Source organism: Saccopteryx leptura, chromosome 6 (assembly GCF_036850995.1).
Source record: "Saccopteryx leptura isolate mSacLep1 chromosome 6, mSacLep1_pri_phased_curated, whole genome shotgun sequence".
In the NCBI taxonomy this organism is placed as follows: Eukaryota; Metazoa; Chordata; class Mammalia; order Chiroptera; family Emballonuridae; genus Saccopteryx; species Saccopteryx leptura.
This window is the reverse complement of record NC_089508.1, coordinates 167,332,787-167,347,105: the sequence shown is the minus strand read 5'-3', so window position 1 is coordinate 167,347,105 and position 14,319 is coordinate 167,332,787. Positions and strand designations below refer to the sequence as shown.

General features: G+C 42.6%; 1 pseudogene; it reads right to left on the bottom strand.

The window, feature by feature from the left end:
* Positions 1–3,077: 3,077 nt before the first annotated feature.
* LOC136377224 (ferritin light chain pseudogene) overlaps positions 3,078–14,319 on the bottom strand; it is a 28,596-nt pseudogene continuing 17,354 nt past the window's right edge.

The window sequence follows — 14,319 nt, the reverse complement described above, 5'->3', positions numbered from 1 at the left end:
GGTGTTCTAACCTGAGTTGAGAAAGTCTCCTGATTGCTAATTATTGACTATTTTCATAATAAATACATATTACATTTTATTAGTGTTTTCAGCTCCTGCATTTATAGAAAGTATAGTATCCTTCTTTTCTTTTTTAAAAAATCAGTTAATGCAGTGAGTTAAATCAATCGTTTTTTGAGTCATGATGCCACTTGGTCATTATGTAATACATTTTATATATAATTGTATTTGTTGTGGTGAAGTTTTGTTAAAGATGTTTGAGTCCTATGTTCATAGAGATATTGGCCTGTGCTTTATTTCCTTGTAATACTCTGATATCAGGGTTATGTTGGCTAATAAAATCCACTGGGATGTGTTTTTTCCTTTACTTTCTGAATTTCTTTTTTTAAGTTTTGGTACTTCTTCATTATATGTCTGAGAGAAGTCTCCAGTGAAGCCATCTTGTTCTGGAGTTTTCTTTGCAGAAACTTTGAAAATTGAAAGTGCACGTTCTTTAATAGTTATGAGGCTTCTCAGATTCTTCTATTTCTTATTTTGTGAGTGTTATTGACTGAATTGTGTTACCTCCTGGAAGTTATATGTTGAGGTCTTAACCCTCAAGGTGACTATATTTGGGGATAGGGCCTTCATAGAGGAATTAAGGTTAAATGAGGTCATAAGGGTGGGGCCCTAATCCAGTAAGACTGGTGTCCTTATAAAAGAGAAAGAGATACCAAGGATGCACATACACAGAGAAAAGGCTTCGTGTGGACACAGGAAGAAGGCGGCCATCTGAAAGCAGAGGAGACAGGGCTGGGGAGGAATCAACCCTCCTGATCTTGGCCTTCCATCTTCCAGACTGTGAGAAAATAAATCTCTGTTGATTAAGCCGTCCCATCTGTAGTATTTTATTATGGCAGCACTAATAAACTACAGTCAGTTTTAATAAATTTTGTTTTTTAAGGAACTTATTCATCTAAATTATGAAACATAATTATAACATTTTTGCAATATCCTATCGTTATTTTTTACACTTTGTTCTGTAACGTTGTTTTCTCTTTAATTGCTGATGCTGGTAATTAAGATTTCTCATTTTTCCCCTCCTTGATCTATTCTAAGTTATCAATTTTATTAATAAAAGTTAGTGATTTTATTAATTCATTTGTTCTTATAAGAACAAATCTTTGGCTTTTCATATTCTCTAATTTGTGTGCTTTTTTTTTTTTTTTTTTGTATTTTTCTGAAGCTGGAAACGGGGAGAGACAGTCAGACAGACTCCCGCATGCGCCCGACCAGGATCCACCCGGCACGCCCACCAGGGGCAACGCTCTGCCCACCAGGGGGCGATGCTCTGCCCCTCCGGGGCGTTACTCTGCCACGACCTGAGCCACTCTAGCGCCTTGGGCAGAGGCCAGGGAGCCATCCCCAGAGCCCGGGCCATCTTTGCTCCAATGGAGCCTTGGCTGCGGGAGGGGAAGAGAGAGACAGGGAGGAAGGAGGGGGGGGGTGGAGAAGCAAATGGGCGCTTCTCCTATGTGCCGTGGCCGGGAATCGAACCCGGGTCCCCCGCACGCCAGGCCGACGCTCTACCGCTGAGCCAACCGGCCAGGGCCTAATTTGTGTGCTTTTTAGTTCATTAATTTCTGCTTTCACTTTTTTTATTTGTCTACTAACTGAGTTTAATTGATATTTTTTGAGATTCTTATGGAGAACACATGGATCGCTGATTTTATAAATTTCTTCTTTTTCAGAATATTCATTTAAAACTGTTCATTTTCCTGTGAGAGCTGCTTTACAAATAACCTACAAATATCAATATGTCGTCTTTATTTTCATTCAGTTGAAAATATTTTCTAGTTTCTCTTATGATATATTCTTTGATTCATGGTAAGATACAATTGATTATTTAATTTTTAAATATTTGGAGATTTTAACTATTTGGAGAGATCTCATTGTTACTGATTTCTAACTTAATTCTAATTATGCTTTACATAATTAAAATCCTTTGAAATGTATTTAGACTTTTTATGACTAAAAGTGGTCTGTCTTCAAGAATGTTTCATACGTACTTGGGAATGTCTATTTTACTGTCATTGATGTAATGTTCTTTCTTCCTTTCTTTTATTGATTTTTAGTGAGAGAGAAAGGGAGGGAGAGAGACACAGAGAGACAGGAACATCGATCTGTTCCTGTATATGCCATGATCAGGGATCAAACTGGCAACCTCTGAGCTTTAGAACAATACTCTAACCAACCGAGCTATCTGGTCAGGGCAATGATGTAGTGTTCTTTCAATATCAATTATATCGGTTGGTTGATAATATTGTTCAAGTCTGCTACTATATTTACTTCTTTTTTTGTCTGTTTTATATATTGTTGTGGGAGGGTCATCAGAGTCCCCAGCTTTATGCGTTTGCCCTTATTTTTTTAGTTGTCTCAATTTCTGCTTCATATGTTTGGGAGCCTTTGTTTTAGGTGAATACGAATTTAAGATGGTTTTGTCTTTTTGTCTAATTGATTCCTTTACATTATGAAATGCCTTTGTCTCCGATAATACTCTTAATTTTGAAGTATACGTCTAATGTTAACATGATCAAATCAATTTTCTTATGTTTAAAATTTGCACAGTATACGAGTTATTTTTTTTATACTTTCAAATATTCTGTATTCTTACACATTGTTCAAGTGTATTATTTTAACAACAACATTGTGTTTGTATCCTGACATGCTATGCCTTTCAATTTGATTTTTTATTCCACTTCCAGAATTATTTGTTTGTATGTTTATATCTGTCATCTTATTAAGTTCTGCAAGTCCATTTGTTTTTTGTTTCTTCTTTTATGCACCCTTTTTGGTATGAATTGAGTTGTTTTTTTAGTATTTCTCCTATTTCCTCTTTTGACTTATTTTTCTTTCTTTTTTTTTGGCTGCAGAAAGCTTTATTGTTTCCATTTGGTCCAAGGCATGGGAGAGGGCTCCAGGGTGGTTAAAAGGATGCCTCGTGGTTTCAGGGAGAGGCTCAGGCAGAAGCCAGACTTCAGGGGGATGCAGCGGCGCCACCTCAAGGCCTTTTCAGCTCCAAAGTCTCCTGGTTTTGCTTACAGGTGAGCCTGTGAAGAGATACTCACCAGCCCAACCAGGGAGCCGGCCAGCCTGCGGAGGTCAGCCAGGTGTAGCCCATCTTCTTGATGATTTCTCATCTGTTCATACAGGAAGTGGTTCTCCAGGAAGTCACAGATATAAGGGTCTGTGCGAGCAGAACCCAGGGCCTGCTGATCCAAAAGGGTCTGGTTCAGGTTCTTCTCCACAGCCATGGCAGCTTCCACGGCGTCCTGAGTTTCACCCCACTCATTATGGGAAGGTTTCTGCACGCGCTGGAAGAGGGCCTCGCCACCGCGCTGGGTTTGCACATTCAAGACATACTCCATGGCTGACTCGCGGAAGAAGTGGTCCACGCCCTCTGCAGCTACACCTCGCAGTGGAACTAGAAGCCCCGGGAGAGAGAGGTAGGTGTGGGAGGCCTGCAGATGCATGGTGACCGGGTGGTTGGTGGCAGCCTCCACCTTGGCGGAATAATTTGGGAGCCAATTTGGGAACTCCTGGCAATAAGGAGTTAAGCTCAAACAATGGTGTTGGCTAGTCTCAGAGGCCGAGGATGACTGAGGGGGTTCTGAACTGGAGACACCTCTCCTCGGGTGGGTGGCCTGCAGCTGGGCTGAGACCCTGGGAACGGGCCTGGCTGGCTCCGACCCAAGTCTGACCGCCTCTCCCAGAGGGTCACCTGGGGTGTCAATTTATGGACTTTTAAATTATACTTCCTTTGGCTATTTTAAGTGGTAACTTTATGGCTTACAGTATACATATTTAAATGTTACCATCTACTTTCACAAAATATTCTCCTACTTTTTCAGTTATAAGAATGTTACAGATGTGTGGTCCATTTACTACATGATGACCCATGTAATCTTTTTGTCATAGATTTTTTACTTTTAGAGGTACTGTACCACATATTGCTGTTAAATTACTGTTTTTTAATTGAATTCATTGGGCTGAATCTAGTTAACATCACTGTACAGGTTTCAGAAGCACGGTTCTATCACATATCTCTGTGCTCTGTGTTGTGTGTTCAACCCCGCTCCCCGCCCCCAGTCACCTCTTCATCCACCAGCATTTATCCCCCACACCCTCCACCCCACCCGCAGCAAGACCACACTATTCGTGTCCACGAGTTCTTTTCCTTTTTGCTCAATCCCTATACTGTTAATCATTTTTAAATTAAAGAGTTAATAGTTTTTTTTAATTGACATTATTGGGGTGACATTGGTTAATAAAATGATAAGGTGTACAAGTCTGTAACAAGTATTGTGTGTTCACTGCCCGGAGTCGAGCCTCCTATCACCCTTTGTTCCTCTTTACCCTCCTCTCCCTCCCCCACCCCTCCCCTCGGGCAATCCCCTGACCATTGTCTGTCTATGAGGGGGTTTGGCTTCAGGCTTAATTCCTTTAGTTTATTCACCTGAGTCAATAGCCTTTTAAACAGGTTTAAGAAATTACATATACAGTATATGAAGGATTATTTTTACAAGGTTCTCTTATGTATTCATATACAGTATTTACTCTTTATGCTGGTGTTCATTCCCACATGACCTGACCAGATTTCTATCTGGTATTATTTTCCTTCATCCTCAGAAACTTTATTTTTAATATTTCTTGTGATGCGCGTCTGTTGAACATGATGTCTTCTAGTTGTTTTCTCCGGGAAAAAAAAAAATCTTTATTTCACTTTTAATTTTGAATGGATATAGAGTTCTAGTTTGACTGTTTTTCTTTCAGCACTTCAGAGGTACCTTTTCATTGTCTTCTAGCCTCCACTACTTTTGTTATTAAAAGCCTGCTGCTTTTCTTCCTGGCTGTTTCCACAGGTGTAATGTATCCCCTCGCACCCCCACCCTTTGGCTGCTTTTAAGACTTAAGTCTTGGCATTTCAGTAGCTTGATGCCTAGATATGATTTTCTTTGAATTTGTCCTGCTGGGAGTTTTCTGAGATTTATGGATGTATGAATTGACGTGTGTGGTAAGCAGAATAAGGCTCCCCCAAGATGACTCTATTCTAACCTCTGGAGCCTGGACGCATGTAAGATTATGTGGTGAAAGGTAACTAAGTCTGCAGATGGAATTAAGGTTGTCAATCAGCTGATTTTACACTAGGGTCCACCTGAAGGGAGAGACCAGATTGTCAAGACAAACTCTGGCTATGAACAAAACTAGGGTTGAAAAGCAGAAAAGAGGCCCAACTATCCTGGCAAGGGTGTCCAGGGTTCAAATATTGTACAAAAGACCACGAGGAGTATTAAGCCCAAGTAGAGATGTTGACAGTGGCCTGAGGGAGTGAGTCAAAGCTGCTTGGCCACCCATTCACAGTGGAGGTGCACAGCCCCCTCTCCTGGACGGGATGAAGAAGACCACTGGCCTTGTGTTCTCTTCTAGTATGGTGGTAGCTCCTGTAAATGATTTTAGTGGGGAATCACTCAATAGGCAGAGACCCAGACCCCTGAGAGGTTCTCACCTCAGGGAACAGCTTCAGAAGGTCAAGGTCCAGAGGAATACACCAGCAGCTGCTTGGGAGCTTCAGCCATTTGAAAAAGGTGGTTTGGCCAGTGGAATTAGCCAGTTATCCATGATGCTACTGTGTGTTCTATAAATGCAAAATAAGGGACTTACTGGTTTACAGTGACAATTACGAACATAATTCCCTATCCCTAGCAACATTATTGTCTATATAATCCCCACCTACGGTGTGCCTTCCACTTCTGCTGCTGTGTTAATGGAGACTTGCCTGTACAGTGCTCAAGATCAGAAACTGTTGGGTGGACCAAGAAAATCTCCTTCATTAATTCTTCATAACCCCTTCTCTATCCAGATGTCAGTCTCATTGGGGGAAGAATTATCTATCAGCTATAGAAAGCTGAGCCATCTCTCCCAATAATCCCATTTCAGAAACAGATATGTTTCTAAACACTTACCCCTCCCTCCATTTTTGTTTTCTGATTGCCAAGGCACTAGGTGTTTATCATATTAACTGGATGGAAATTAAAAGTAACCAACTAACCACTTACTTCAGATACAGTGGTGAATAAATATTGTAGCACCCATACTGCTACCTCCCATACATAATCACTGGTAACATTTTTCTATTTTTGTTGCATTTAGTTTAACTTTATCAGGATCATGCTATACATACTGTTTTATAGCTTACTTTTTATTTTTAATTCAGTGAGAGGTGAGGAGGCAGAGATAGACTCCTACATATGACCCTACTGGGATCCACCAGGCAAGCCCACTAGGGGGCGATGCCCTGCCCATCTGGGGCTCTGCTGTGTTTCTCAGCAACTGAACTATTCCTAATACCTGAGGTAGAGGCCATGAAGCCATCCTCAGCACCTGGGGACATCTTGCTCCAATTGATCCCATGGTTGCAGGAGGGAAAGATAGAGAAGCCAGAGGGGGATGGGTAGAGAAGCAGATGGACACTTCTCCTGTGAGCTCTGACTGGGAATCAAACCTGGGATAGCCACATGCCGGGCTGATGTTCTACCACTGAGCAACCAGCCAGGGCTATAGTTTACTTTTTAATTTAACAATGTTCTGTGAAAAATAGCTCTACTTTGTTACCTAATTATCTTGTGACTGCATGGGTTTGTATTCCGTCTTGGAAATCTGAGCCCCTCTCTTCTACTTAGTAACTACTGTCTCTTCATCCTTCTTATTTAGACCATCCACTGAGCCTCTCAGTCCTCTCAGATCAACCCTATAGCCCATAGCCTGTAACTTAAGTCCTTCTCCATCAGTATTCTCTTACCAGTCATTTGATTGCAATTAGGTCAGTCTAGCAGCTTCTTTTTAAGACTATCTCTGATTTTCTCTGAAGCAGAAGGCTTGGTTCAGACATCTGCATTTTGAAGCCTAACTTCACCACCACCACTGGCGCAGAATAAGCTCCCTATAAATATGATTAAGGTAGTTCAGGCTATAAAATACTATTCAAGTCAGATATGTTATTTGAACAAATAATTGTACCTTACAAAACTGATTCTTGCTCCCACATAGTTCATGCGGATGAAGTTTGTGATTATTTGATCATATATTTCAGCTTTGATTACTGTAATCCAACTGTGCAGTTCTTATGGAAAGAATACAAAATCTGATGCAACCTTGCTATTCCAAATTGCATTCTACAAAAGCTACACATTGAAAAGTGCTTGAACTGTTAAAAAAATTAAGGTGTGGATTTTCAATTAAATATTTGTTATTGGCCATGCACTGGAGAGAAAAAGACAGAGAGAGAGAGAGAAAGAGAGAGAGAGAGAGAGAGAGAGAGAGAGAGAGAGAATGAGAAAGAGAGAACAGAAGAGAAGCACCTGTAGCATCATTGACAAAAGATGGTACCCTTACTTGAATCATAGGGCTATTCATTAGGACCAATGCCCCAGGATTTTATTTATTTAACTTGAGGGCAAGAGCCTTGTCTCCTGCCCACAGCCTTCCTCTGGCAAATGAAAAATGCTTGACTGTCCCCAGACCATGAGTTGAATGAATCCCTGTTCACTTCACAGGGCGGCAGGGAAGGAGGATTGTACAACGGTGGCAGCAGAAAGGTTCTAAAGGCATGTGAGGGGTCAGGCTGGAAGCAGCCTGATGAGCTGAGCTAACAGAAGGCCAGGAAACCAACCTGGGGAAATAATGCTCATCCTTCAATCAAAATCAATAAACATATTCCAGCACCTTCTGTGTATAAAGAAAGGCCTCCTGCAGAGTATTAGAGCTGGGAGGGGCCTTAGGGGCCATCTCCACTCCACAGTAAAGACAGAGTCCCTCTGTTAATGGGACCAAGAGCAGTGATGGGAAATCCACGCTTGCCACACAGACATCTTTTTTCCAGGCATTTTTCAGGTCTTTTCATCCAATTGCGAGGTTGAATTTTTTTCATTTTAAATTTTGGGTGAGGAAGCTGAGGCTGGAGTTTCAGGAACTTGTCTAGAATCCCCAGATAACAGTAGTCCCACCAGGGAGGGCTTGCAGGAAGCCAGTTGGTCTCTGCCTCTTAAAGATACAGTCCACACAACAACAAGACAATTGAAGGAGGTGCTATTGAAGGGTGTGGGGCTCTGCCCCTAACTTGACCATCTATTTACAATACTCTAGGACTCTTTTTTTAAAAAAAAAAAATTATTGAAGATATTGGGGTGGCATTGGTTAATAAAAGTATATAGGTTTTCAGGTGTACAAATTATACTTTAGGATTTTAAATTATACTTTCTTTCTGGAAAGAATCATAAGGTTCCTTTAGGCATTCCAAAACAGAACTGAACTTAACAGTGGAAAGTACACCAAAGAAACTGCCTTTCCTGGTGGTTAAATATAGTATTTTTCCTTTAAAATAATGTTGAAGGAAGGTGAACCTTTAAACCTACAGATTTGCAGCTTAACACTGTAATTTATTTCCCCTGGCAACAGTCACAGTGTTCCTAGATTTATGTAGGGAAGAAAAAAATATATAATTCCTCTATCTAAAATGAACAAAACTCTAGAAAGGGGGGGGGGATGAGGATTTTGACCTTTCCTGTTAAAAGAGGGAATATAGACTTTGGGAATGCAACATTCATTGTTGAATCCTCTGAGAATTTTGGAAAGTAATTATTGAAGAGCATTTACACTCAAATTTAAGCATAAGGCTTAGACAGCTCCAGTACTACTGAATTAAAAGAATCTTTTCAACTAATAGTAATGGATGGGTGAAAAGGTTTAGAATTTGAGGAAGCGTGGAAGGGATGGCAGGAAAGTGCTTGTTGACTAGCAAGAACTTGTCAGTTGGGCAGGGGGCGTGTTACTATTAATCAGCTTCATGGCTTTGAGGCTTGCTGCAAAAGCCAGAGCTGGAGACTTTTAAATTTCTCTATTCTTCAACAATAGTGTATCTGTGGCTTGTAATGTGTTTTAAAATGAGGCTCGTGTAACATTTCATATGAGCTGTGGTGATGCTTACTAATATGCAGGAAATATGCTGACAGTCATAGAGGGGAAAAGGGTCCTGAATCTGAACAGACATCAGCATAATAGTCACTGAGCTTATACGCCTAGAGTACATTGTGGCCTGCAGTTATGGGTTGGCGCTGAAGGTTTTCATTGTGGTCTCCAAGAGACATTTCCTTGTTAAATGTAGTTGTTGGCATCTGATTGTTGGCTCTGATGGTTTCAGTCCCCTGGGGTTTAAGATGAAGAGAGAATGCCAGAGAGCAGATCAACTTGTGGGATTTCACAGGGACCAGACAAAGACCAACGGAGAGCAGGGATGCTCCTGACTCCTGGACTCTCTTCCCTTGGCTTCTTAGTCTAGGCCAGTGGTCGGCAAACTCATTAGTCAACAGAGACAAATATCAACAGTACAACGATTGACAGTTCTTCTGAGAGCCAGATTTTTTAAACTTAAACTATATGGGTAGGTACATTGTTATTAACTTAATGAGGGTACTCCTAAGCTGGTGTTTGCTAAACACGTCCTCAACCTTATTGAGCCGCAGGTGGCTTGCGAGCCACGGTTTGCTGATCACTGGTCTATGCAAATATATTAAGCATTTTTAAAGTTTTTATTTATTAATTTATTAGAGAGAGGGGAGAGACAGAAAGGGAGTGGGGAGGAATGGGCAGCATGAACTCATAGTAGTTATTTCTCGTATATACTTTGACCAGGGAAGCCCAGGGTTTTGAACTAGTGACCTCAGTGTTCCAGGTCAATGCTTTATTCCCTGTGCCACCATAGATTAGGCAAGCATTTCTTATAGTGATGATTTTTATTTACTATTTTAATTATTAAAGAAAACATGCTTATTGTACAGAGCCTGAGAAACCATATCTAAGCAAAGAGAGCAACATAAGTGTCTTTTTGAATTATTATTAATGGCTATTTGATATTTTGTTGTCATTTATCAAACTATTTCTTTACTGTTGGAGACAGTTAAACTCTATAACGCACAACAGTCGTGATTTTCTCTGTGGACTCCTGCGACTCTCTTGCTGCTTGCCAAATGTTGATGTTACTTGAAAGTCTATCTTTGGTTCCTCTTCTAGTTTGTCTGTCTCCTTATCGATTTTCTCCATTTTCATTTTTTTTCCAAGCCCCCGCTAGTGAATCCCTATAAGCTCAGACCTCTCTCCTGAGTCGACATGTATTTTTTATTCATTATTACATGCCCGTAGCTTGATAAAAATTATTAAATAAACCAAACAATGACACTGATTCCAAAACTTTCCTTCAAATCCCAAATTTCTGAGGTCCAGGCTCTCAGAAGCTACATACTCAGTTTCACCCTCAGGGGCATGGGTATTATTGAGTAAAATCTAACTTTATTTTTCTCAGTATCTTCTCATTTTTTTTATTATGCGGCAATAGAAAAATACATTTGACATTAATTAAGATAAAACTGAATTTCATTAATCTTCTCATTTACCAGGTCTATGATTTTCTAATTTAATTTCTTCACCTCAATTTTGTATATTCCAAGTAAAATATTTCTTCTCTAGTTCAAGGCTCCCAGAACTGCAGCTGGTCTGCCCTTCTTTATCGTGTTCCAATCTGAGCAAGGGTTCTGTGACCTCACTCCTAGCCCCCACCCCATGCTCTTTCCAGTAGCTTTTTTTTTTTTTTTTTCATTTTTCTGAAGCTGGAAACAGGGAGAGACAGTCAGACAGACTCCCGCATGCGCCCGACCGGGATCCACCCGGCACGCCCACTAGGGGCGACGCTCTGCCCACCAGGGGGCGATGCTCTGCCCATCCTGGGCGTCGCCATGTTGCGACCAGAGCCACTCTAGCGCCTGGGGCAGAGGCCACAGAGCCATCCCCAGCGCCCGGGCCATCTTTTCTCCAATGGAGCCTTGGCTGCGGGAGGGGACGAGAGAGACAGAGAGGAAAGCGCGGTGGAGGGGTGGAGAAGCAAATGGGCGCTTCTCCTGTGTGCCCTGGCCGGGAATCGAACCCGGGTCCTCCGCACGCTAGGCCGACGCTCTACCGCTGAGCCAACCGGCCAGGGCTCCAGTAGCTTTTTTGAAGATGAGTGGAGGCCAAGACAATTTAAAAAAAAAAAAAAAGTGGAAGTGCATTGAGTGCCACTGTGCTGTTACAGTGATGTACCCAGTCCCATTAAAGGAGGCATCATTGGCAACATTCTACCGCTGAGAAAAATGAGGCTCAGAGAGATTAAGCGAACTGCCCGAGTTCACACAGCTAATGAGCAGCCTCATTCCAAAGCCCGAGCAGTGACCCCTTACTCTGAAGAGCTGTTGGAGTCTGCTCAAGTTCAGCTTCTTTCCAGCCAACAGCAGGTTTTCCCTGCCCTGTTCAGCCATCCTTAATCCTTCGGGGCAGCTGAGAAGTATCTTAATCAGAGCCTCAGACCCTGTCCTTCATTCCTTTTCTTCCTCTGCAGTTAGCTGCAGGCACTCTGAGGAGTGCAAATCGAGTGGCTTTGGACTTCAGAGGGTAGACCTGGCCAGAGAAACGTCCCCCAAGCCCTGACAGCAGCCTGGGATAATGCTTCCCATTTAGTTCCCTCTTTATCTTTCCTCCCTGCCTCCCTCCCTCCCTCCCTTCCTCCCCCCTCCCTCACTCCCTCCCTCCCCCTCCCTTCCTCCATCCTCCCTCCCTACCTCCCCCCTCCCTCACTCCCTCCACCCCCCTCCCTTCCTCCATCCTCCCTCCCTCCCTTCCTCCCCTCTCCCTCCCTCCCCCCTCCCCCTTCCCTCCCTCCATCCCCCCTCCCTTCCTCCATCCTCCCTCCCTCCCTCCCTTCCTCCCTCCCTCCCTCCCTTCCTCCCTTCCTCCCTCCCTTCCTCCCTTCCTTTCTTCCTTCCTTCTTTTCCTCCCTCCATCCCTCCCTCCCTCCCTCCCTCCCCCCTCCCTCCCCCTCCCTTCCTCCATCCTCCTCCCCTCTCCCTCCCTCCCCCCTCTCCCTTTCCTCCCTCCCTCCCTCCCCCTCCCTCCCCCTCCCTCCCCCCTCCCTCCCCTCCCTTCCTCCATCCTCCCTCCCTCCCTCCCCTCTCCCTCCTTTCCCCCTCCCCCTTCCCTCCCTCCCTCCCTCCCTCCCTCCCCCCTCCCTCCCTCCCCCTCCCTTCCTCCCCTCTCCCACCCTCCCTCCCTCCCTCCCTCCCTCCCTCCCTCCTTCCTTTACACCTTTTCTTTTTCTGCACCCCCTGCCTGTTTCCTTTACTTTGGGTGGATGGCTAAGATATGAGGGATATCTTCGCTTAACTTTGTTTTTTGCTGATATGCAGGTTTATTTAAAATTGACCTCTGAGGATTTACAGGAGTTTTTACACTTGGGCACTGCAACAATTTAAACTGTGGCTTCTCTGCATTGAATCTAAACCTATGGAAATAAATCATGGTAGGAAGCCGATTATTTCTCAACTACAGGACATAGGCATATGTAGCTTTCAGAATTGTCCTGTGGGTTAAAGAAACATTTTGGTTTAGATGACTGTTTCTGCTTCACCTTTCTACTGCAGTGACATCAATGAAGTATCATTATCATTACTTTAAAATCAAAATGGGGCAAAAAAGAGGAACTTACAAGAATGGAAAGACATGTTTTGAGTTCTTTGGAGATGAGCCAGAGAAGAAATTTCAATTGCTTTCTGTAACAGTCCTCTTTTGTTTGGAATAAATTCTAAAGACTCAAAAACTAGTGTTGATTTCATTCCAGATAGAGCTGTATGTGGGCATACTTGTTTTGTAGCAAAAGGGAAAGTATTGTCAAGTTAACTCTAAGTTGGACTTCAGTAAGTTGCAGGTGTCTCAAAAAGTTATTAGATATTAAATTTTATATATTTATATAACATATTCTGTGTATTATCTAAATTCATTTGAGACCTTCCCTGCTATGCAGAAACTTAGTATGCTACAAATTGGAGTTAGGGAATAATTTAAATCCAGACTCCCTTTCAAGTCCTTGAGTGTGTGTGTGAGCTGCAGGGCTGTATCAAGAACTCCATCGTTATCCCAGTAGTCCCGGGAATGTGATCTCATTACAACCTTTCTTATGTTCATTCCCCCAAGTTGCATTACTGTGTATTTTTGTCTCTTCATTTCAGGCCAACATGCCAACCTTTCATTTGCTTTGCAGATGTTTATGGAACACCTGCCAGGCCCTGTCCTAAATGGTGGAAATAGAGGACAGGACAGGACAGAAGTGCTCTTTGTTCTCACCAAGCTGTCAGTGTAGAGGGGAAAGAGTATACAGTCAGTGCATTAGAGGTGAAATAATGTTTTAAAAACATTGGGAGTAAAAGAGCATCGATAGAAACAGGGAGAATCAGCAGATAGGACCAGAGCAACTTGAGGGAAATTCACAGTCCTCTTTGAAAACCCTAGAAAAAGGAAGCAGAAATAATAACAGTGCTAAGGAGAGTGGTAACAACTAGCATGTGTGAAACATTTACTATCTGCAGGGCATCAAAGTGACACTAGAAACCTTAAATGCACATCCTGTGTGAAAGGAGCCAATCCGGAAATGCCTCTCTACTGTACGACTCCAACTATCTGTGGTTCTGAAAAGGCCGAATTACTGAGAAGGTAGGAAGGTCAGCGGTTGCCAGGGTCTGTGCGTACAGGGTGCGGGGCACAAGCACAGGGGATGTTTAGGGCAGGGAAGCCACTCTGAATGATACTGGAATGGCAGGCGCATGTCATACATTTGTTTAAACTCAGAGAATATATAGCACAAAGAGTGAGCCGGAATATACATGACGGGCTTCAGTTAATAACAGTGCATCCATACTGGCTCATCTATTGTAACAAATGTAGCACACTAATGTAAAATGTTACTAAGGGAAATTGATGGACAGTGAGGATGCATACTGTTTTGTATTTTCAGTTCCCTTTTATTTTATTTTATTTTTTTGTAAGCCTGAAACTGATGGAAAAAAGTCTATTAATTAAAAAAAGACCTCCATGAGGGTGGCAGTAAAATTAGCATGGTGTTTCAGGTGAAGAAACAAAGACTGAGGTCTGCCCAATTTCCCACACCAGTAAAGAGTGGAACTAGGACTTGAATCCACTTCTGTGTAGATAGGTCCCTATTCTTATGCCCGGTAAGACCAGGAACACCTCATTGTTTCCTCGCCCCCCATTTCTAATTGGCTTTATCCTTCCATCCCTGGCTATTAATGTTCTTGTTGTTTTTCTGGGCATTTGGAATGCAAATATACAAAATACAGCTCTCTCCTTTATCTCTCCCTTTTAGCCAATAGCGGCAATCGGCAATCAGGCGTCACATCCCAGGGGTCC